This window comes from Furipterus horrens, unplaced genomic scaffold (genome assembly GCF_987537825.1).
Source record: "Furipterus horrens unplaced genomic scaffold, mFurHor1.1.pri manual_scaffold_3, whole genome shotgun sequence".
Lineage (NCBI taxonomy): Eukaryota > Metazoa > Chordata > Mammalia > Chiroptera > Furipteridae > Furipterus > Furipterus horrens.
Window position 1 is genome coordinate 182,407,877 of NW_028327173.1, and position 24,814 is coordinate 182,432,690.

At 39.5% G+C, this 24,814-nt stretch overlaps 1 protein-coding gene across 1 annotated transcript in view; it reads left to right on the plus strand.

Annotated features, from left to right (window-relative positions):
• The first annotated feature begins 701 nt into the window (after positions 1 to 701).
• Positions 702 to 24,814, plus strand: part of SYNE2 (spectrin repeat containing nuclear envelope protein 2) — a 295,528-nt gene continuing 271,415 nt past the window's right edge. Inside the window, exon 1 of the mRNA XM_090270971.1 lies at positions 702 to 862. The gene's annotated coding sequence lies outside the window, so the exon portion shown is untranslated. The remainder of the gene's footprint in view (positions 863 to 24,814) is intronic.

The following is a 24,814-nucleotide window of genomic DNA, read 5'->3' on the forward strand; positions in this document are numbered from 1 at the left end:
GGTAAGTGGAAGTCAAGTGATGTCATCCCCAGTCCAAAGGCATTGAGTAATTTGCTGGAAAGTCAACTGCTACCTGCAGGACTTATTCCCAAGGATTCAGTTTCCACTGAATTTCAGACCTGGAATTTGTATATTGTGCCATAAGATTGAGGCTCTTCCCCACTCCCCAACGTCCAGTGGGAGAGAGGGACCCAGTAAATACGTTGTTAACGAGCGCCTCCCTATCCCTCCAGGTGACCCTGAAGTCTGGATCATGCTATCAGAATTACTGATCCAGATCTTTAAAACTATCTAATCCAAATTCCTCATTTTACAAAGGGTCCACAAAGGATTAAGGTCTGGTAGTTTAATTCCAAGATCTGCTGTCACCGACCCCCCCCCCCCCATCCTTCAGGACCCAGAAGTCCAGGAATATTAGAACATTGTCTAGTTTTAAGTTATCCAGAAAACCTTGAGCTAGTTTGTGGCACTCCCCCTGCATTCGGCGTGAGCCTCTCCCTCATACCATCTCTGATGTTCCGAAACATGGAAAGAAAGTTGCCAACCCTAGACTGCCGCGGGGTATGGGTGGGGTGGGGGGGAGGCGGGTGCTCCGCCCCCGGCGTTCGCGGGCGGCCTTGACTAGGGCCGCAAAGCGGCGAGCGCGGGACTCGGCGGCCCACGGCGGGCGGGGAAGCTGTGGGGCGTGGTTTGCAGCTTTCCGAGCGCTGAGGAGCCGAGCGCGCTCTCCTGTGCCCCGAGCCTTCCGCTGGACGGAAAAAGCGAGCGGGAGACCGAGCAAAAGGAGCGATCTAGAGAGCAAGGCTAGAGGGGCGCCAGCCTGGACTGGCCCCAGCCCGCGCCCTCGCGGGGACAGCAGCGGGTGAGCGCGGCCGCGGGGCTCCGGCACCCGGGTGCGCCCCGGAGCGAGCGGGCTGGAGTGGGGAGGGAGGAACAGCAGGAGGGAGGGGAAGGGGCGGGGGCGAGGGAAGGAAGGTCCCTGAGCCGAGGGCGGGGGCCGCGGGAGACGGGAACAGACCCGATGCCCCGGTCCTAGCCCGGCCACGGGAAACTTTGCCTGGGTGGGGAGAGCGGGGTGCGTGGAGGGCGCCTCAAACTTATCAGCGGGCAGGGCGCTCAGGGATTGGAGCGAGCGCCAGCGGGTGGCGTTTGTCTCTCTGGCTTCTTTGTGTCACCTCCGGGCCCCAGCCCGCCGGTCCGCGGGGCTGGGAAAGGGGCTGCGTAGGGGGCTGCGCTGGGGGCTCGTTCCCGATTCCCCCAGTGGCCCCTGTGGGCCCAGGCCCCAGCGCTCGGGGTCCGCTGATTGTTTTCGTCCCTCGCGTCACGCTTGGGCGGGAAAGATTTTGAACGCCGCGTGAGCTAGAGCTCCGAGAGCCGCGGCGCAGAGATTGCCAAATCGTGGACCGTGTGAGGCTCGCCCCGGGACCCAAGGACCGGCGGGCCGGGGCGCACCCGGGCTAGAGGGCGCGGGGACCCGCGACCGCGGCACTCGAGGAACCGCGGCGGGCGGGCAGCCGAGCGCTCGGACGGCTCGGATTATAAATCCGTTTTGATTGCTTGGGGTCTTTGTTGTTGAGGGTCTGACTGTAGCACCTTCTCCTCCTTAGGTTATTTTTCATCTTAAAAAAAAAAAAAAGCGGGTGGTGGGGAACTTGTGGGAATCAGTGCTGCTCGAGACAATATTAGTCACCTTATTTGATGGAGGTTGAGAGGTGCTGTGTAATATGTGCCTTTGTGGACGCCTGTTATGTCTGAAAGTTATTATTTGTCCCTCCTCTAGTGGAAGGGAGCGTCTGAGCTAGCTGCCAGCAGGCACGATTGTGTACAAGCCCCAGCAAGTCCGAGCCAAACCGAGCAGGTTCTTTCTAGCCGCTCAACACTTTTGCATCGGTCTTTTCTTTTTAAAAGTTTGTTTGATTTCAGGCAACGTTCATATGCTTTTCTAAAAGTTTCCGTAGCTCCGAAGTCCACCTTGCATTTACCATGTGGTTGTGCTAGGATAGGCTCCACATGTTAAGGGTTGGAATTACAATTCTTTACCTCTCAGGTCGCTGCCATTGAGACATTGTAAACGTCAGGAGAGAGTGTTCACGTTTTATGTGCTGTAACACTGGGTGCATTTTTATACTTTAATGCATGACGACGCACTCCCAAGGGCCTCACCCCCGCCTGCCCACCCACACCAAGGGAAAAGGGAACAAGTGCAATTAATCCTGATTTAGCTTTTTTGGTGAAGACGCTGGATATGGCAGAATAAATAAAGAGTGGAAATTCTTAATTCTTTGTCCACATGTTGAGTGAAGAATACTGGAATTCAATAACAGTGTGGTGATTGAGGTGGGTAGGAAGTGAGGTGGGTGGAGGTGGAGGTGGAAGAGGGAATGGGTGGATAAATGGCAATGGAAAAAGTATAAAACAAAAAATAAATACACATAAAATAGAAAAACTTAAAATCAAAACCAGCTTGAGTCAGCTCAACCTTGTACATTAAGATTGTTTTTTTAAATCATGTGATTAAGTTTACCCAATTAAACATTTTTTAAAAAAGAATATTTTCTTTTTTAAGATTTTATTAATTTTTTTAGAGAGGGGAAGGGAGGGAGGAAGAGAGGAAATGAAACATCAGTGTATGGTTGCCTCTTGCGCGCCCCCAACTGGGGACCTGGCTGGAAACCCATGCATGCGCCCCAACTGGGAATTGAACCAGTGACTCTTTGGTATGCAGGCCCACACTCAGCCCGCTGAGCTGCACCAGCCAGGGCCCAATTACAGTAAACATTTTACAAGCATTTCAGTGCATTAGTACTAATTGCGTTTGCACGATATTGCAGTCTGTTTAGAGAACTGAGTGAAAGTTAACTGTAAAGCTCAAAAAAATGGAGTCAGTCATGTCTTAATAAGTAAGGAAAATGGTGAAAATGATTCATTTGTCATTACTCATATTTAAATACAGATTTTCAATAATGATACAAAATTATTCGTTCATTTACTCAAGTTTTTATCATATGCCAGCTCTGTGCCAAATGATACCATTTATGGAATGCTTATTTTGTAGCAGTAAATGCTTTATATTCATCTAATAAATAGTTGAGTGCCTGCAATATATTGTGCTAGGTGCTGGAGTTACAGATGCACAGAACAGCTGTAGTTCCTATGCTTATCTAGTGGGTAGATGGGCAGAACACAAAATACATTACCAAGCTAATTGCAGGTTTTAAAATGCAAATCGGGTGACCAGGCTTCCTATCTCCTTCTGAGTAGAAAGACAAGACCTGAGAGTGGTCCCCAGAGTTTACCCTATCTGGTCCTCTTCAGTTGCCCAAGGTGGAGAAGTTCTAGGCTAGAGGTTTATCGATTTTATTGACCTTCTCAATGAACTAGTCATTGGTTTCATTGACATTCTCTATTGTTTTTCTATTTAATTGATTTTTACTCTGATCCTTATTTTTTTCTTCTACTTTGAGTTTAATTTGCTCTTATTCTAGTTTCCTTAGGTCATTGATTTGTGACCTTTTTTTTCTGATGTAGATGTTTAGTCTTATAAATTTCCTCCTAGCACTGCTTTATTGACATCTCATAAATTTTGATCCTGGTGTGATTTCATTTTTATTAATTTCAAGATAGTTTTAAATTTTTCCTTCTGATTCTTTGACCTTTAGCCACAGAGAAGTATATTACTTACTTTCCAAGTATTTGTAGATTTTCCAGAGATCTTTCAGTTATTGGTTTCTAATATAAATCCATTTGGGTCAAAGAGCATACTTCATGCGGCTTGAATCCTTTTACATTTATTGAGAATTATTTTGTGGTGCAAAGGATAATTTATTTTGGTAAATATTTCATATACACTTGAAAAGAATGTATATTCTAATTATATCATGTCAAAGGAATATACCATCAACACGACTTTTCGCTATTTATGCTAACCTTGATCACCCTGATGCACTGATCTTCGTCAGGTTTCTCCACTGTAAAGTTACCCTTTCCTCTCCCTTCTGTACTGTACCTTTTGGGAAGGAAGTCACTATGTACATCTCACACTTAAGGAGTAAAGAATTACGCTCCACTTCCTTGAGGGGTATTGCTTTTTTATCCAATTGGATAATCTCTGCCTTTTAATCTGGATGTTTAGACCATTTATAATGATTATTGATATGGTTAGGTATAAATCTTGCTATTAGTATTCTGTTTTTCTCACCTGTTCTTGGTTTCTTTGTTCTTTTTTTTCTTTGTTTGAATTTATGGGATAATTTTTATCATTCTATCTTATCTCTTTTGGCTTATTAGGTATTCCTTATTTTGTTCTTTTAGTGGCTGCTTTAAGGTTTGTAGTATACATTTACCTTCAAGTGTATTATATCATTTCATGTACAGTATGAAAACCTTGTAATAGTGTATTTCCATTTCTCTTCTTTTGATATTTGTGCAATTGTCATACATTTTGCTTTTTGTCTGCTATAAACCCCACACTACATTATTATTTTTGTTTGAGCAATCAGTTGTTTTTAAGGAGATCTAAGTAATAAGAATAGAGCCATATATTTACCCATGCAATTACACAGGTTATATTTTTATTTTACTGTTGTTAAATGAAAATTTAAAAAATCACACACTGAGGTTACTACATTCGTATGTATGAACATAAAAATACACATACATACTTGCAAAGTTAGAATAAACTTTAAAAAGTAGTGAAATTCAGAAATCAAAGCTTAGTTTATTTTCTTAAACACAATTCACTGAATTATCTTTGAGTAGATCATTGCTGTAATAGAAAGGTACTTCAGGGTCCTGTGCGGCGTTACAGCAGTCAGTACACCTGGGCTGGGAGAACTTCAGACAGGCACTGCTGAGCATGCTGTGCTTCTCGGCTTTCCTCTGAGCAGCGTGAGGTGGGGGTGGGTGGGTTGGGAGAAGAAATCAGTCTGCCTATGCTGACATTTTCCAGACCCTGAGAAACTTTGAAAGGTAAGTTTGAAAGCATTTCTTTTGATGGTGTCTGAAATGAAAAACACTCAGTTATAGCTCTTCAGGTCAAAGTAACACATTTGACAAAAGTAAGCCTCAGGCTGCTGCTTGTTAGTGTTCATTGATTGAAAACTGTGGTCTGAGATGCAGTTCTTGGATCTCTAGAATTTGCCGTCTCCTTGTTACTCTGGTTCCAGCCAACTCTTGTCTTCCCTTAGATATTGCCAGTGCTTGCTGTTTGTCATCAGTGAGTAGCTGCTTTCCATCTGAGTGTTAATACATTGACAAATATTAAAATGTAAATGAGAAAAACTCAATTCATTCAATAAATTATTTTGTAAATAGTTACTAAATTTGGGCTCTGGCACATTGATGACAATTTATGTCACTTGGCCTTAGAAAGCCAACTGTCTAGAAAGAGAAAGGCCCAAAAGCAGAGGAACATGCACTCCAATGTGGTAACTGGTGATCACTACAATGGAGACTGGAATAGGGCAATGGGAGTAGTTCTGAACATGTGATCTGAGGACCAGCAGCGTCAAACGTTCTGAATCAGAAACCTTGAAGGTGGGCTCCAGCAACCTGTATTCAACAAGCTTTCCAATTGATTCTGATGCATACTCAAGGTGGTGAAAAACCCCATAGAGGATTAGATGATCTCTGAGATCTTCTCCCAGCTTCTAAGATTGTGGCTATAGATAAGAAATGTGCTATTTCCCCTATTGTACTGTTGAACTAATTCAAAAAGAGTCTGGAGGCTTTGACTAGAAATAAATGATAAAGATTTATCCAAGGGTCTTAGGGTTTGCAAACCAGAAACACAGCGAGGCAAAAACCCAGATGTGTTCTGAAGAAGAAAGAAATGCTAAGAGTTCTTATAGTAAAAAGTGCACCCACGAGAGGAATCATCCTGCATTCTTAGCCTCTGGATTGGTCCAAGATGGCAACTCTCTAGATGACTACTGGTCTGGATAGTGGGTCTCAGTTTGGACAATGGATGTCAGATGGTCTAGAAACATGAACATTATTTCCTTAGTCTTTCAGCTGGTAACCAGAGGTTATCTGGAGGTTTGATGTATATTCAGGCATTGACGCAGGGCTGGAAAGTTCAAAAGTTTAAGTTCCCAGGCTAGTTAAAACTCGAATAGAATCGTTTTTTTGTACCTCAGCCTACTTGATTTTAATAATTTAGCAGCTTAACTATAGTGACTCCATTTACTCCATTCTTAAGTATTTTAAGAGCGGTGTTGGCACTCATGAACTGTCATGTAAAACATTAATTGCTATGTAGGTAAAACAGAAATTAGTAAGGTTATGCCTAACACTGGAGAAATAGTAAATTAGATTTTTAAAAATTTATTATGAAAAATTTCAAATATATTCAAAAGCAGAGTTAATAGTGAGATGAAGTCTTATGTAAACATTACCCAGTATTTATCAAGTCCTGATGATCTGGTTTTGCCTATACTGTCACCTATCCCTGCATGCTGGCTTATTTTGAAGTAAATTCCACATATCGTATCATTTCAATCATCAATGATTAGATTTTAAATTATTTGAGCTATTAAGGTGCTAGAGGTGAATTTGAAACTGAATCACATATAGCTTTTTCATGGTTGTACAATAAATTATCAAGTTTATCTGGACTTTATTTACACAAAGATGAGTAAAATGAAATAGTAATGTGGACATTTGTGTACATATACCTCTATTAGCATAAAATTCATTAAAAATAAATATTCTGACTATAACTGTGAAAACATTTTATCAAAATATTTTATGTACCATCATTATGATAGCAATATATACATTATACTTCTTGATAACACTCTAGAATAGTAAGAAAGAATATACACTGCCAAAATTGAAAGTTTATGCCAGAAGGAGAAACTTAAATTTGAAAGACAGGTTTTTGGCAAGGGAGCTGTTATAAGAAGATTTTGTGGTTTTCTAGGTAAATTTTAACACATTTTACATTTTAATACATTAAAAATTCTCATTATACATTTCAGCAATTATGTTGCCTCATATGGAAAGAAAAGGTATTCAACATTTATGGAGGAACAATAAATCCTTTACAAATTTTACTCATCTTAATCTTCACATATTGTTTTCATCAAAGTCAGAGATAATCTGTTTAGTTAGAACTCAGCCTATCAGAGAGTTCATGTTTGGAGGGATGGGTCAGAACTAACTTACACAGACATACTACCCGTTTTCTCCCACTCTGGCTTTGGAGTGCAAGTTATAATATCCTGAGGGGAAAAAATGATTGTTTTATGACTGAAATGTTCATTTTTGGCTGTGACTGTCTGACACATTAATTAATGGATCATACAATAGATGTTAGCTAATTTTAATTTAAAAAATGCCAATTACTTAGAAGTAATTTTTACCTTGAAGTGTAAATTGCAATAGAAAAAGTAAAGCTGAAATAAGTCAGACAGAGAAGGATAAATACCATGTGACTTTATCATGTGGAATCTAAAACATAAAACAAAGTAGAAACAAACTCATAGATGGAGATAAACTGATGGTTGCCAGAGGGGTTGGGGGCTGAAAAGGTGAGGGGATTAGAAGTACAAATTGGCACTTATTAAAACAGAGGAATGTAAAGTACAACATAGGACTATAGTCAATAATATTATTATAACTATGTACTTATGGTGCCAGGTGGGTGCTATATTGCACATATATAAATGTCTAACCAGTATGCTGTATACCTGAAACTGATATAATATTGAATGTCAACTGTGATTGAAAAGTAAAAAAAATAAAAATAAATAAAGCTGTTCAAGACTGTTCCCCATGCCTCCAAAACAAATAATTAAACAAACAGACAAAAAACAGCCCATACCTCAAATGCACCTAAGCTATTAGTACTATGATAGGTTATAGCCACGTATGATGAGATTGTGTGACAGACTAATATGAATGCATGCTAGAGCTTTTGGTTCAAAATTTTGAGAAAGTTATTCAGAAAAATAATTTTAAAAAGAATGACTATTATAAATTCTGTTTATGAAAGAGTTCAAGGTGTGTTTTATTATTCTCTCTTGTATGTTAACCAAAAAAAAGGTTACTAGCATTCTCTTGTTTTAATATCCTTTGTGGTCACTCATTTGATGACACTAAAGACTTTTCCTCTGTTAATGGACCTGTGTTTCAAAGAAAACCTGTTACCTTTATAGTCTTTGCATTTATTTTTCACTATATAGCAATCAACATGCAACTCAGTTGGGTAATAATTAATTTTATAAATAGCGTTTAGTCCAGAACTGACTAGAATACCTTCTGAGCCCTATGAAAGGAAACTCCCAAAAGCTTATAACCACAGGTTCATGATTTGATTACAAGACTCTGTGGGTGATGGCTTCTGAGACGTGGAAGGCGAACTCGCTCCTTTCTGAGTCATCATGTTGTCTTGCAGTTGGCTCTCTGTTTTCTTAGCAACTGCTGCTGACTTCAGGTTTGAGCAGGGAAAGTATGTTTTGAAATGATCCAACATATACTTTCAGGTTCTACCTGCCTGTTAAACCTTGTAAACTTTCTGTTAATGTTGTGTTCCACAAAAAAGGAAAGATTTAATTACAAATCATTCTGCTTCTAATCTTTTCTCAGGGGGTTGGGGATGGGAGTAAGAAAGGAGAAAAATAAATGAATCTGGGAGACTGTGGACCTGTTTGTTTATGCCCCTGGACTAAAGTGGAACGAAAATGGCTTCCATGTGCTGACAGGATAAATATAATTTACTGGGGCCTTGATCTTCAGTAATACTCCCATGTGTATCAGTATTAAAAGGAACAAGTGAATTTTAGAAAGGCCTGTGTTATGGTGTAATGGCCATGCTTCTGAAGTCAGGCTGAGCTTGGTTCAACTCCTGGCTTTGCCATATACTCATTGTATCTCTTGGGCAAATCACATAACTCGACTGAGTTTCCTCATCTGTTTAAACAGAAGTCAAAATACGGCCTACCTTATAGGAGTGTTATGAGTATTGCTGAGATAATAAATACAGATAACACACAGTACAGTACCTACAGTTGAACAGCATAGAACACAGTAATAAATGCTAGTTATTACATTCAATTCAGATGTGGGGATCAAGGGGCTAAGTGACAGGTGTTTAGGGGCCATCAGACATGGACCCTGTTCTTCAGGAGCTGGAGGAAATAGCCTCATAAGGAAACCACTCTAGTATGAGGCAGAGTGAAAAATGTGCCAACGGAAGTGCAGGCTAAGTGCTGTGGGCGCAAAGTAATGATCATTGATGCCAACCTTGGGGAAGTCAGGTCTAGTTTTGTAGAACATTGATATTGTAGCTGGGCGTATAGCTTGATCTAGATTGATGAGTAGGGCTTTCATGGGTGGAGAATGAAGGAGAGCAGGTCACAGGCTTTAGCACAGACTAAAGCATAGAGCTCCTGTCAGGATATGGTGGCAGAGTTCTGGACAGGTTTTTTGTGGTTAGATATTGGGGAGATTTGCACACCAAAGTGTTTGGACTCTGTCCTTCTTGTCACTGGGGAACCAAAGCAGATGTTTGGTGTGAGCTCTGTTTCACGATAATGTTCTGAAAGATATGTTGAAGAGTCAGGGAATCCAAATACAAGACTGTTTCAGAAATCCAGGTGTGATGAGAATAGAGTAAGGGGTCATTAAAAGGTGATGGAAGAGAGAATTCTCAATTAGGTGCTAAAGACTCTTGGTGCCTTTACTTGAGAGGGGAAGAAGGTGTGGGAGAAAATGATGGTCTGGCAGTGGGGTGGGCCAACTGGTCTTTGAGCTCAAAGATCAGTGGACATGTAGCTGGAAATTTGAGATTTAGTTCTGAAAGAAGGAAGCTAACTAACGTTTATTGTGCACCTGCTCTGTCTCAGGGTTTTTGCTAAATATCTTCACAAAGCATTATTGGAAGCAAATAGTATTTTTATTGATGGAGAAATAGAGGCTTACCAGAGGCCTGATACTATTTAAACATCTACCTTAATTTCAAAGCACTTCTCACTTTTATCTTTCTCTTCAAGCTCTTTGCAGTGAGAGGAGAGCCAGGGCTAGAAAGAATGAGTAAATGAGTACTGAAGGCAGCAGGCTGCTCCCTGGCATTTTTCATCAGTTCCCACATTCAGGCTCCCATTACATTTTCTTTACCATGAAGAGAGACAATATCCCTCTATCTGGTGGTTTGAATTTGTAACCTGAGGAATGAATGTCAAGGGAGTTTCATATTCAATCTTAATTCTCAAGTTCCGATGTTACTTTCCTTTTACTGCTGTTTCAAGATTTTTCTCTTCTTTCTGATGAAATGGAAATATTTGGGTAGGAGTGGGTAAAAACTTTATAAAATGAGCCTTGTTTTGATTGAATTGAAGAGGATGAGAGGGGCAGAGTGAATGTTTTTCTCCTTAATGTTTTCCCCTTCGTTTGATGGTGAAATGTGGAATCTGAGGTCAAGCTCATGAGTGCAGATAAAAATTAAGTCTGGAAGACTGAGCATTTCTTTAAAGTCTATTTTTATTATTACAGAAGTTCAACAACCCACATACAACCATGCACGTATTTAAAAAACAAAAGCTCTTCCTCATTATTTTCACTTTCCATTTCTGCAGTCTGTGTCCCTAGAGAAAGCCATTATGGACAGTTATGTGTTTATCCCATTTGAATGTTTATGAACACTTGGAACCTTGGCAAAGTAGTATGCATACTAGTTAGGACTTGTGCTTTTTCCTTTTTACTGTGACATTTGGTGTCAGGGTACATCATTGAGGCTTCGTAAATATGAGTTCTTTAAGACTGTGTTCTGAAAGTCCCGTAAACGTTAAATGTACCTTCAGCAGAGTGCTCCTGATCAGCTTTCAAATCAGTGACATACCTAGGGTTAGAATGTAGAGACCTTAAGCTTTTTATGTGTTGTTAAACCAGTTCTGTTAGTTAATTTATTACACAAGTTTGCCGGTTAGCTGCCACTGCAACAGTGTGCAAAAAGCAGGTTTCGTCCGATTTTTTTTTTTAACAGAAGAAAAAAAGAGATTTTAAATTAACATAGGCCATTTTAGTTTGGTCGTGGTATTAATCTGTTAATTACTTCCTATGTTCAGTGATCATACAACATGTACTCTGGTAAATTCCTCTCTAGAATCACGGGATATGTGAGTAGATTAGATAGATCTTGCCCGTTAGGAAGTTTCTTTTAAGGACATGGAATGTGGAGCCTGGATACTACTTTCTGTTCAAGCAGGTCTTGCCAGGAACTTGCAGTTTGCTCTTGGGCAAGTTACTTAACTTCTCTGTTTCCCTAAATGGGGTAGATAGTGTCTATCTTGTGGATTTTTGAGGATTAAAGAGGTGGTACATGTAAAATACCTGGCAAAAATTAAGTACTAAATAAATAATAACTCCTCTTGTTACTGTTTTATCATTGTTATCAAATAGAGAACCTACAAAAATGGTCACCTATGTAAGGAGAATTTACCTGTTCTTACTTTCAAGTTAAAACAAGGAGACGTCACTTATATTTCACTTTTATTGCACTGTAGATTGTCAGAAGGAATGTGCAAATATTGAGATAACATTTTTTAATCAGATACAAATCTCAGTACTGTATTGAGTTGGTCAGCTTCTTAACGAAATAAGTTGGAAGAGCTTCAGCTAAAGGATTACACAGTTTTGTTTTGTCTTAGTGGCCCTCCTCGAGATCCTTCAGTGGTTCTAGTTTTGGTTCTATTCAGGGAAATATTGTGGTATGTATAAGACACTTTGGGGGAAGTGTTCTAATTGTACACTGTTGGGGAGAAATCAATTTAAGTAGTGTTCCTTTTTAAGGGTTTTATGTTGCATGTGTTTTGGGGACAGGGGACGACAGGTCAAGGATATTTCCAAGGGGAAAATATTTCTTAGAAATCTCAAAACTGTAGTCTGAAATTCCATGAAAAGAAAACTTAAGAATCTTGTAATCTGATTTATTGGAGGCAAGCGATCAGAAGGATTATTCGTGTTTTTGGAAGTTTATGTCACGGGAAAGTACTTAATTTCTAACTATTTTACTGAACTAGAAGATATATTTAAAAGTAATCTCAGAAGTAAACAGAAGTAGGTGGGTTTTTGTTTGTTTGTTTTTTTAAATGCAGAGCAGCCCTGACTGGTGTGGCTCAGTGGGTTGAGCATTGTCCTGCAAACCATAGGTCACTGGTTTAATTCCCAGTCAGGGCACATGCCTGGGTTGTAGGCCAGGTCCCCAGTTGGGGGCGTGTTGATTGTCTCTAAGATCTATGTTTCTCTTGCTCTCTTCCTCCCTTCCCCTCTGTCTAAAAATAAATAAATAAAAATTTAAAAAATTCAGACTAATTTCTAATGGATTCACTGTACATGTTGTAATAACAAAGATAATTTAGTGTATATAGAAGTACATTCTGTTCTTTCCCTGAGATGATGTGAACTCATATCAGATCTTAAAATTTTGCCCACAAAATTGCAAATATGTATCTTCAGGGAAAACTGAGAAACAAATAATTCTGGTTGTTTCTCTTCAGGTGAGAAACTTATGCCATCTTTAGAAATGAAATGGAAACTAGTTTGCAAGCTTTCTAGCAAGTCACAAGCCTTGGAAGGGGATGATTTCACAAAGTTCTGCCATTTCAGAAACAAATCTTTTTTTGGGGACACTTGCTATTTCTGTAGCTTTATTCAACAACTTTTTAACAATTGACTATCTGTTAAAGAGTTGCTCAGCTAGCTGGCACCCTAGAAAAAAGAGCTTCTAAATTACACAACAGTTAATTTGCCGTGTTGTTTCTTTTTTCCTCATCTACTTTCCCACTTAGCAGTCAGAATGCTAAGATTTAATGGTTAGGTAAGACTGGGTATTAAGCATTTAGTTAGAACTTAACCATTTACCAATATAGTTGCACAGTAACGGATGATTCTTTGAAAGTAAAGAATTAAAGAGAAACACAAACTCAGAAAGAACAGAAAGGCACTCTGATTTTGAGATTTGAATTTTAAAGAATATTCCCTTAGAACAAGTTCCTTAAAATTCTAGTATGAAAACCATAATCTGAAGTGGTTAGAGGAAATGTCATTCATTTTTAAATTTTATTTCATTTTTAAATTTTTATTTTTGCTTTTAATTTTTAAAATTTAGTTTTTAATTATAATTGATATACAATATTATATTAGTTTCAGGTGTACAACATAGGGATTAAACACTTACATAACTTATGAAGTGATCACCATGATAAGTCTGGTACCCATCTGATACCATACATAGTTATTACAATTTTATTTTTTATTTTAAATCATAGCACTTTTTTAAAACTAAATTTTATGTACAGGTTCTGTGATCTACAGATTAATATCTACAATGATTTACTGAGTGATCTAAAATTTGCTAGTTTATTTCCTTTGTGCACTGTGCAAGTCTTGGTCAATTATTAAATAAAATTGCATTGTAGGGAATGGAATAGGACTTTTTAAGATGAGTTCTTCTGGGTGTAAGTAATAATGGTTACTAATGGGAGAGATCAAAAATTGAGTAAGTTCAGTATCATTTTTACGATACCAATTATAAATTCTTTTTTAAAGGTTTTATTTATTTATTTTAGAGAATGGGGAAAGGACACAGAGAAACATCTATGTGTGAGAGAAACATCTGTTGCCTTTCTCATGCCCCCAGCCAAGGGACCTGGCCCGCAACCCAGGCTTGTGCCCTGACCAGGAATGGAACCTGCGACCTTTTGATCTGTATGTAGGCTGGCGCTCAATCCACTGAGCTCCACCAGCCAGGGCCCTATTATAAATTCTAATCCTGAATTTGTCCCAGACAGTTTTATGCTCTCGAATAAGTCATGTCAATGGTCTCAGTTTCCCCACCTCAGGAGTTTCATGATTATATGAAATAACCTATACGCACGACTAAAACAAGTATGTTTTGTCTTGGATCACTTAAATGGCCTGCTTTTTACCAATATCCATTGACCCTCTTTCTTAAAGCTAGCCAGCCAGTTCTCAAAGGTCTACCTACCATCATCACAAAGGAGAGGAGTGTGGTGGGATTAAAGGCCGTTTCTGGTGTCACTTTAAACTGTGCCTGTGCCATCCACAGGGAGTCAGTAAGCCTGGACTCGCGTACGGTTTACACCTTGTATAGTGACAATAGTGAGGGGTAGTTATTAGAGTCTGGAGTTCAACACCCATCATGTTAAATGCAGTTCAGAATCTTAGGACTGAATCACAGATGAGGAACCAGGATTTAGGAGTGGCAAGGCCCTACGGATAACTGACAGAACAAGGAATAAAACTGCAATCTCCAGGTTCCTGGCTCAAAGCTCTTGGTGCTGTGTGTGTTTGTGTGCGTGTGTGTAATATTTAAATTGTTGAGTTTTATTTCAGACCTACGGGAAAATATGTTATCATACAATAACTATTTATGTGCTTTCGCATCCTACTTAAGAAACAAAATGTTTTGCCCTGGCCATGGTGGCTCATTTAGTTGGACTTCCTCCCGGAAACTGAAAGGTCACCGGTTTAATTCCTGATTGGGGCACATGCCTGGATTGTGGGTTTGGTCCCAAGCTGGGGCATGTACAGAAGGCAACCAATAGATGTTTCTCTCTCACATCGATGTTTCTCTCCCTCTTTTTCTCCCTCCCTTCCTTTGTCTCTCTCCCGCCTGTCCCCTCTCTTTAAAATAAAAATAAAAATTAAATTAAAATTAAAAGAAAAAGGAAACAAAATATTTATAGCTTGATGTAGTAACCCTTTCTTCCTCTTCAGAGGTAACTGATGTCTTCAGTTTGGTGTTTACCATTCTCAGGAATTTCTTTACAATTTTGTTGAGTATGAATGTTAAGCGTGATCTTCAAAGTCTTTAGCAACTGAGTGCCTGGGCAGTGCCACACATAATGGATACTGACCATGAACAATGGATCCAGCCAGCATGGGTCCATAAGCAATATTTTTAAGATTATGTATAATTGACATCATTCTGTATCCATTCTTCTGCAAGATGCTTTTTTTGCTTCAACTTTATGTTTGTGAGATGCATCCATATTGATATGTGTAATTCTGATTCATTCATTTTCTTAAAAATGACTTTAGAGAGGAGGGAGGAGGGAGAGACAAAGGGAGGCGGGGCGGGGGAGAGAGACCTCAATTTGTTGTTCCCCTTGTTTTGTTGTTCATTAGTTGTTCCTTGTATGTGCCCTGAGGATCGAACCTGCAATGTTGGCTTATGGGGATGATGCTGTAACTGACTGAGCTACCTGGCCACGGTAGATTCATTCATTTTCATTGTTAAACAACGTGTGACTATGCTACAATTTGTTTATCCATTCACTTATTTTTGGATATTTAGTTTGTTTTTGTTTTTTAATATCCTCTTCTAAGACTCACCTGTTCACATCTTTTGCTTATTTTCCTATCAGGTATTTTGTCTTTTTTTTTTTTTTAATTGATTTTTAAGTATATTATTTCTGTATTGTCTTGGAAACTGTTTTTAATAAACAAATACTCATTGATATGTGTGCTTAAGAAGCCACATAAAACCTATTGTAGCTTTGCCTTTCCAATATTATTGGAGCTGCATACATCTGTTCACATTTGAAAAAGGAATTAAAATATCCTCTAGTCAGGTGATGTCAAGTACACCAATAGAATTGTCTGAGTGTTCATATGCTTGTGACTGTAGATGTGAATGGATTTAGAATGGATTTGACAGTCTTTACATTCTTGATGGTAAAGACTGATTTAATTTTCTCCTATTTACATGGTTAGGCAGGTGAGGAGGCTGGCTTCATTGTACTCTAAAATGTGGGAGGAAAGCCTGTATGGGAAATTATAAAATCCTAATTTTTTTCCCCTCCACTGAACCAAGCAGGATAAGGGATGGCACCCTTGCTTCCTCAGTGGGCCATGGATGGGCCACGGAATATAAGGGAAACTATAAAGTGACTGGTTGGACTCAGGCCATTGCTCAGGAAGTTCCTTTCCGAAACGTTATTTATGTAAACTATCTGGGTTGTTCGTGATATTGGCTCACCCACTTTTTTCCTCCAGTGAACAGTGACTTGACAGAGATACATGTTAGGCTGTTTGTTCTTTTGCTGGCTACTTGTATCTCTTTCTGGCAGGTTATCGTTTCAAGGACTTTTAAGCACCAGGATTAGGACCGTTAAATCTCCCTGGCTTGGAGAGTGTAGTCTCCCTATTCATCCTGCTTTTCTGGCTTATTTATTTCCTTCTCTCCCTTCTTTGTTCCTTTTTATTTACAAATGACTTGCATCTGTTAGATAGCCATCCTTCAGAGCATCCAGATTTTGTTCATTTCAATTTTTAAACCTTTTTTAAAATTCGATTTTATTTTTTATTGTATTTTTTCCATTACTATTTATCCCCACCCCCATGTCCTTTTCCACCTTCCTCTGCCCCCCCCCCCGCAGTCACCACAGTTATCTGTATCCGTGAATTTAAACCTTTGTTGTTGTTGTTGTTGTTGTACAAAAGGACATAAACATTTAAAAATACTTTAATACTAGAGGCTCCCTTTTCCTGGAGCATCGCTTCCGGTGCCCGTCCCCTCCCCCACGGTGACTGCCCTGCAGGCCCGCCCTCCACCTCTCCCCTGCCTGCCTCACTCACACCCTCCCGCTCTGTGGGCCTCTTCTGTTGTCGGGAGCTAACAGAGGACTGTCATTGGCTGGACACTGCAGGTGGAGGACAGGCCAAGACGTTCCTGGAAGGATTTCTGTAACCTGCCTGAGCTCTCTCCTCTTACAAATTGCTGATTAACTCGTCTCTTCTGTCTTGGGAATAATTAGAACTTTCAAGTTAAGATTGTTGTCCAAAAGAAAGATGTTTATATTTAGAAGCTGAAAATATTTTGAGTCCATTTGCCATAACTGCTTTTTTAAGAAACACAAACTATGGACTTTAATCCCAAAGTGAAAACAAAAATCTTACCAGAAGAATTAGCAATGTGTAAATATTTTAAAAGCAGGCTGTATTTTTATTTTAACTTTATGTACTTGCTTAGTCAAAATTAATATTTTCACAATTGTTCTGAAATTTTTCTTTTCCTTGCATGTCTTTCCATATAAAATTGATTTAATGACATAGATGATATTGTCAAAGGGGAAAAGTGTCTAAAGAAATTTTGTTAGTGCAAAAGGCATGGTGTTAATACACTAGGAGACAGTCCTCAGAGATGCTTCATCCAAATTAATTTTTAAAATATTCTTTCTTTAAAAATATCCTCATCTGAAGATATGTTTATTGAGTATATAGAGAGAGGAAGGGTGAGAAAGAGAGAAACATTAATATGAGAAAGAAACATCAATTGGTTGCCTCCCTGATGGGACCTCCACCAGGGATCTACCTGTAACCTAGGTGTGTGCCCTGACCGGGAATTGAACTAGCAACATTTTGGTGTACGGGATGATGCTTCCACCAGCTTTGCCATCTGGCCAAGGTCATCCAAATTAATTTTGATCTTCATAATCACATGAATGAAAAGAATCCTTTCAAGTATTTTTATTTTTAAGGAAACCAAGTTTCATTTTGGGGGGGTCAGTTTTCACTTCATGAGCCCCATATTCTAGTAATAATGTAGCACAGGACCTAGATAAATATCAAAGAAGGGGCTAGCAGCACTGACCTTCCCACGGGATCTTTGTGAACAGAACCCCAAACCCTTTGTAGATACAAAAGTCTATTTAAAGCTTCACAGTAAGATGACAACAATTTAGGGCTCTCTTCCAACCCCATCATCACTTCCTTCTTCTAATGGGAAGTTGGATTTGGGGCGAAGGAGGTTCGGTGATGTTGCTGGACCAGCACACTGAAGCTGTCGCCTGCTTTTGTGGAATGACAGACCTTTATGGGACATTGCACAATGGGATTGGTGAAGTAAAAATTCTCTGATTGATGTAGGTGAACAGAATAGAAATGAAAATTGAGTGAGTTAAGAAATAAACAGCAGCCAGAACATGGGGAAGAAACCTCCTTATTCAAATCTTAATAACAAGTAGAACTTTCAAAATGTTAATACTTACAGTAATTTTTTTTTCCTGGTTTTTTTTTTTTTTTTTTTTTGGCACTGATCTTTGAGCAGGTATATTTGAGGGACTGCCACTGTGTTACCAAGGTGATGTTTAGCTGGTGAGGTGGAAGAACTGGCTTATGTCCTCTCCAGGGTCCCAGAGCTCCCAGACCATGCCAGAGACCTAAGGACGGAAGAGGATCTCTGGGTATAGTGCCTGTTGCAAAGGGTGTATCTTAGAAGACTCCTTTGTTTGACTTTTCTGTGCTCTAGGGAGGTCTGTGGACCAGGATGGTCCCAGTGCTTCTGCTCTAAACTACGATGGACCTGAAGGTCTTACCCCCCTCCCCCCCAAGCCAGTCCCAAGAATTTGCTTTGGGTTGACCTTATACATCTAAAATGTCTCATTTTTTGAGTGTTCCCTCTTGCCTCTCTCCAGTAAGATTTCATAGGGGACCTCACACCTAGTGGCCTGAATTCTCCAAATATTCCCAGTGTAGATGGCTCTTTGGTAGACCCCGAGCCGGCAAGGACTTGAAGTAGACCAAGGCCTGGTCTCATTCAAATCTCTTGGGTGGTTGCAGCAACCTTGGTGTGTTCAAGTCCTCATGGACCCTGCAGGCCCTGATGGGACCCCAGATAATGAGATTGCCCAGAGACCTGTGCTGCAGCTGCAGGTACTCTAATGGATCTAATAGCTCCTGCTTATATACTGATTCCAGGGCTTCAGGAAAATACATCTCATTATGAGTACAACTACAGCCTATTCTTTTCTTGGTTCCCGATTTCTGTGTGTGCTAGGCTGTGTTTTATGAAGTTACAGGTGTGGATTGGCTGACTATGGATTGAGCTGATTGCTTAAAGCTTGTATAATTACAGTAGTGAATACCATTCTATTTTAATTATTTCTTCACTTAAAAAAAATAACAAAATTATTCATTTGACTGCTTGGTAATAATCATCTTTTATGGTCAGAGAAACTAAGATAGTATAGTGAGTGACTTGTTCAGGCCTCCCAGTGAGTCAGTAAAAGAAAAGCGGATCAGAACCACTATCCCTGGATGCCCAGTCTATTACTTAGTCCAACAAACCTGTTATTGAGGATTAACATCCACTCAGAGCCAGAAATAGACCAACTGAGACCTAAATCAGTTTTGATCATTGGTCTCTAAGGATGAAAGGATTAGGGATTCATTTAATTTGCTGGACAATTGGTTTTCCCTTAGGATAAGGTAAAAGCAAAACCAAAATTCTCAGACATGAAAATAGCACAGTAAATTGTTCGGGTTACATGCACGATCCATGGACATGAACTAAGTGGGGGGGATTGCTGGAGGAAAGTGGGTACCGGGCAGAGGGGGGCAAAGGGAGAAAAATTGGGACAACTGTAACAGTATAATCAATAAAATATACTCAAAGTATAAATAAGTTATGGGAAGCCATCAGGGAGAAAAAAGTTGCACAATGGCTGTTTTCACATATAAAATAGCAGTTCTGAGGAAAGACAAAAAAAAAGGAAGGTCTATAACTTAGAATTTTAGTCAAAATAAGAACTACGATTAATAACCAAACCTTTGCTTTTTATTACCACTCACAGTAAGTCAGTAGGTCAGAAGTTTGGCAGGAGGATTTTGGGGAAGGATTTGTACAAACAAGGTTTCTGAGAGTTCCTGCTTTTCCTGCTGAGAGGTAATTGATTTGGTTACCTACATTCACACTTTGCCTTAATAGAGATTAAGGAAACCATGGAAGTAGAAAGAAGAACTAGCTCTACATTTTAGTGTTGTGATTGGAATAGAATTACAGAATGCTTCGGAAGATCTGTCTGGTATAAAGTCACAGCTCTGATTTGCTGGGCTAATCATGGTATTGTTAAAAGCCAATGACTAGAGCTTACCAATGATGTTTGGAATCTAAGAGGGCATATTTTATGTTTCATAATGAATGTGTCTGTGTTTTCCTTTATATGTATTGCATGGGGGTGATGCACAACCTTATGGTGGGAGTGTGGGAAGTTTTGGAGTAGGAGGATTGGTTGGTTGTTTAGACATGTCTGTTAATATCTTTTATATTTGGGGCTAAACAGGAATCAAGATAGTGATTTGCTGACACACATTCCCCCTGGATTGCTGGTCTTTCAGTTTCTGCTGTAGAAGACCCTTATTAAAGCAACAATCAAGAAAATTTATGCAGCCCTGGCTGGTGTGGCTCAGTGGATTGGGTGCTGGCCTGCAAACCAAAGGGTCGCTGGTTTGATTCCCAGTCCGGGCACATGCCTGGGTTGTGGGCCACGTCCCCAGTTGGGGTTGCATGAGAGGCAACCACTTACTGATGTTTCTCTCCCTCTCTGCCTACCTTCCCTCTCTTGAAAAATAAATAAATAAAACATTTAAAAGAAAATTTAGGCATAACTCTTAAGTATCTGACCCAACCCATTAAATAATGTAGTTTGCTTCATTTGCTTAGTACATGTTGGTTCTTTAAAAAAAAGAAAAAGTATTTATTTATTTATTTCTAGAGAGAGGGAAAGGGAGGGAGAAAGAGAGGAAGAGAAACATCAATGTGCAAGAGTTGCCTCTCACATGCCCCCAGCTGGGAACCTAGCCCACAAGCCAGGCATGTGCCCTGAACAGGAATCGAACTAGCAACCCCTTGGTTTGCAGTCCAGAGCTCAATCCACTGAGCCACACAAGCCAGGGCTGTCTTTTAATGTATAAAAGACCCAAATCCTGGAGAAATCTTGTTTTATATTAGGGACAGAAGGAATTGATGTATGTGAAGATAATATTATGCAGGTAATACCAGAACCCTTGCATTTTGGGATAATACTCCTAAGGAAAAAAGGCTCTTGGTCTATAGCTAAGGGTAGTAGGACACGGAGGATTCTGTTACTTCAGGAATGATGGAAGTCCCTGACTTCAGACCAGGGAGCTTGAGAGCCTTGCGACAGAACCTTTGGGTCTTTTGCTTCATAAAAGTAACATAATTGGAGAAGGAATGACTTTGTCCTCCAACAAGGGAAGGAATGTATGTAAGAGAAGTCTGTTCTGCACCTGAAAGATGCTAAAGAGTTTAGAGTCCTACCGTGTCATAAACCAAGAAGACTATAATGGGAAAAACTGAGTTAGGGTTAATTTGTCTCAATAATAAAAGATATGGAGAAGCCTCCCTTCATGCTAGTTTTATCAGAAGATTAAAAGTATTTCTCTAGTTGCAAATATATCTCCCCTAGCAGGCAGGGAAAGGAGACCTGACATCTCTAAAAATTAACTCCTCCAGCTGAGAGGTCACTTGCCCCCGGAGACAACCCCAGTGAATGCTGAACCGTGGGTGGAGGAAGGAGATGGCAGAGCCCCAGAGACCCAGGCCACAACTCTGGGTGAGGCGCCAGCAGAGCCCACAGAGGGTCTCTATCCCTGAATTCTGACAGTTATCCCAGTCTGTTAGCTTTCCTTTCCTCCAAGAATGATTCCCCAGAGGGCTAGTGTTTCCCAGACAGGAAGCTGGGAAGGCGGGAAGGCCAATTTGACATAGACAGTTAATTGTGTGCAGAGAGAAAAGGGAGTGATAATATGTAACTCCACTAAGCATCCAAAGTTCATCTTCCAAGGTCTCAGACAAAGGAGGAAAGTGAAATGTCTTCAAATAAATGAGCAACAGTAGACAAAAATATTCCTGCGTTTTCTCTTTAGAATTCCACAGATAACATATTTTACAAATGCCACAAGATGAAATTCTTCAGTTGATGTGAAAAAACGGCACAGGAGAATTCAGCAAACTAGGAAAGGTTATTGTGAGAATTCTTAGGTTTGTAGTACTGGTCAAGGATGGACATCCCAAGGGTACTTAAAAGACTTAGGTTTATTATTAGTGTTTTTATTAATCACAAATTGCATTACTAAGGGCGTATTTTATTTTCTGGTAATATTTTTTAGATAACAGTCTTCAAAGTTTATGTATTTTATTTCAGTTGGTGGAGGGAATGTGGCAAAGGTTGACATTAAGTGGTTTTTTAAAATGGTGTCAGTTATATATTATTTATTTATTACTTATTAAGTATATTTTATTGATTGTGCTATTACAGTTGTCCCACTTTTCCCCCCCGTGACCCCTATACCCAGTATCCCCCTTCCCTCCAGTACCACCCCCCCCTTAGTTCATGTCTGTGGGTCATGCGTATAAGTTCTTTGGCTTCTCCATTTCCTTTACCGTTCTTAACATCCCCTCTCTATTTTGTACCTACAAATTATGCTTCTTAATCCCTGTGCCTTTTCCCCTATTCTCCCCCTTTCCCCTGCCTGCTGATAACCCTCCATATGATCTTTATATCTATGAATCTGTTCCTATTCTGATTGTTTGCTTAGTTTGTTTTCGTTTTTTAGATTCAGATGTTGGTAGTTGTGAATTTGTTGTCATTTTAATGTTCATAGTTTTGATCTTCTTTTTCTTAAATAAGTCCCTTTAACATTTCATATAATAAGGGCTTGAGGATGACGAACTCCTTTAGCTTTACCTTATTTGGGAAGCACTTTATCTGCCCTTCTATTCTAAATGATAGTTTTGCTGGCTAGAGAAATCTTGGTTATAGGTCCTTGCTTTTCATCACTTTGAATAATTCTTGCGAGTCCCTTCTTACCTGCAAAGTTTCTTTTGAGAAATCAACTGATAGTCTTATAGGAACTCCTTTGTAGGTAATTCTCTGTCTTTCCTTGCTGCTTTTAAGATTCTCTCTTTAACCTTTGTCATTTTGATTATGATGTGTCTTGGTATGGCCCTCTTTGGGTCCAACTTGTTTGAGACTCTCTGTACTTCCTAAACTTGTATGTCTATTTCCTTCACCAAATTAGGGAAGTTATCTTTCATTATTTTTTCTCATAAGTTTTCAACTTCTTGCTCTTCCTTTTCTTTTTCTGGCCTTCCTATGATTTGGATGTTGGCTCTTTTGGAGATGTTCTAAAGTTTTCTTATACCTTCCTCATTTTTTTTGAATTCTTGTTTCTGCTTTCTGATCTGGCTAATGTTTATTTCTTCCTTATATTCCAAATCATTGGTTTGAACCCCAGCTTCCTTCCCTTCACTGTTGATTCCCTGTGGATTATTCTTTATTTCACTTAGTGTAAACTTCATTTCTTCCCTTATGTTTTTGCCATACTCAGTGAGTTCTCTGAGCATCCTGATCACCAGTGTTTTGAACTCCTTATCTGATAGGTTGGCTATCTCCATTTGGTTTAGTTCTTCTTCTAGGGTTTTGTTCCGTTCTTTCATTTGGGTCATATTTCTTTGTCTCCTCATTTGGAAGCCTCTCTGTGCTTGTTTCTGTGTGTTAGGTAGAGCTACTTTGACTCCCTGTCTTAGTGCAGTTGTTAAGTTGGCAGAGCATTAGGTATTTGTTAAGGAAGGGCAACTCGCTTTACTACTTTGTGGCTCTGTGTGGTAGGAGGTTGGGAGGATACAATGCTACTGCCTGGCTTCTGGAGATTTGCCCAGCGCTTGCCTCGTTTCCATTCACTTCACCTACTTCCTGTATGTGACTGATGCCCTTATAGCTATTGCCTTGGTGGTGGTTCCCAGAGTGGGTGGGTTTGCGTATGTTCTAAGTCCGTGCGTGCCCTCTAAACGGACTGTCCTGAGAAACTGGCAGTTTCTTTTGCTGCCCCACCTCTACTGGTTTTTACAGCCAGAAGTTATGAGGCTTTATCTCCTGGTGCTAGAATCCTGGGCTGTGCAGTACGGCCTGGGACTGGGATCACTCGCTCCCATGGTATCACTCCCGATTTTTATTCACCACTGTGACTATGAGACTGCCCCTTCCACTACTGCCGCCTCTTTGTGCCACACTATGTCCTCTCCACCCTTACTCCCTAACTCCACCCCTCCCACTCATCTGGATGAATGTGGCTTCTTTACATCCTTAGTTGTTGGATTTCCTTACAGTTAGATTTTCTGGCAGTTCTGGGTGTGTTTTGTTTGAGGTTAGTTGTGATTCTTCTTGTGGTTGTGTGAGGAGGCAAAGTGTGTCTACCTACACCTCCATCTTGACTGGAAGTCTCAATGAAGCTTATATTTTTTCATTTAGAAGATGAAGTAGCAATAATGCTTAAAGATCTTGCATAAAATTTGTTAAGTTCCATCACTCTAATAGTGATTTTCAACTGGCGTGCCGCAATAATTTAAAAATGTGCAATACCTGACACCATAGTCATTGGCGCTCACCTCTTCTCTTAGATTGTTTAAAAAATGACAAAAGCCAGCACAATAATAGCCATCTGATGTGAATGAGTCAAACTTTGTCAGATCAGCAAAAAAAAAGTTTTGATGTGCTGCAGAATTTAGTAATTTATGTGTGCCATGATATGAAAAAGTTTGTAAATTGCTGCTTTAACACAATTTTTATTTTTGCACTTTACTTTTTAGTCTTTGTCCATATGTTCATATTGATATAGTTACATTCCTATTGAACATAAACATTTGTATTGTTTATTAGTTTAAATTTTAAAAAAATTTATTAATTAGAGAGAGAGAGAGAAGCATCGATTTGTTGTTTCACTTATTTATGCACTCATTGGTTGCTTCTTGTATGTGCCCCGACCGGGGGTCAAACTTGCAACGCTCGTGTATTGGGATGACACTAACCAACTGAACAAACCAGCTAGGGCCTCTTAGTATTTTCTTATTTAACATTTTCCATAGACTTTATAATGCTTGGTTTTGTTTTGATTAAAAACATTTTTTACACTGATGTACAAATTTTTCAAAGCATTACAATGTTGAGGATTCATATATATATATATATATATATATATATATATATAT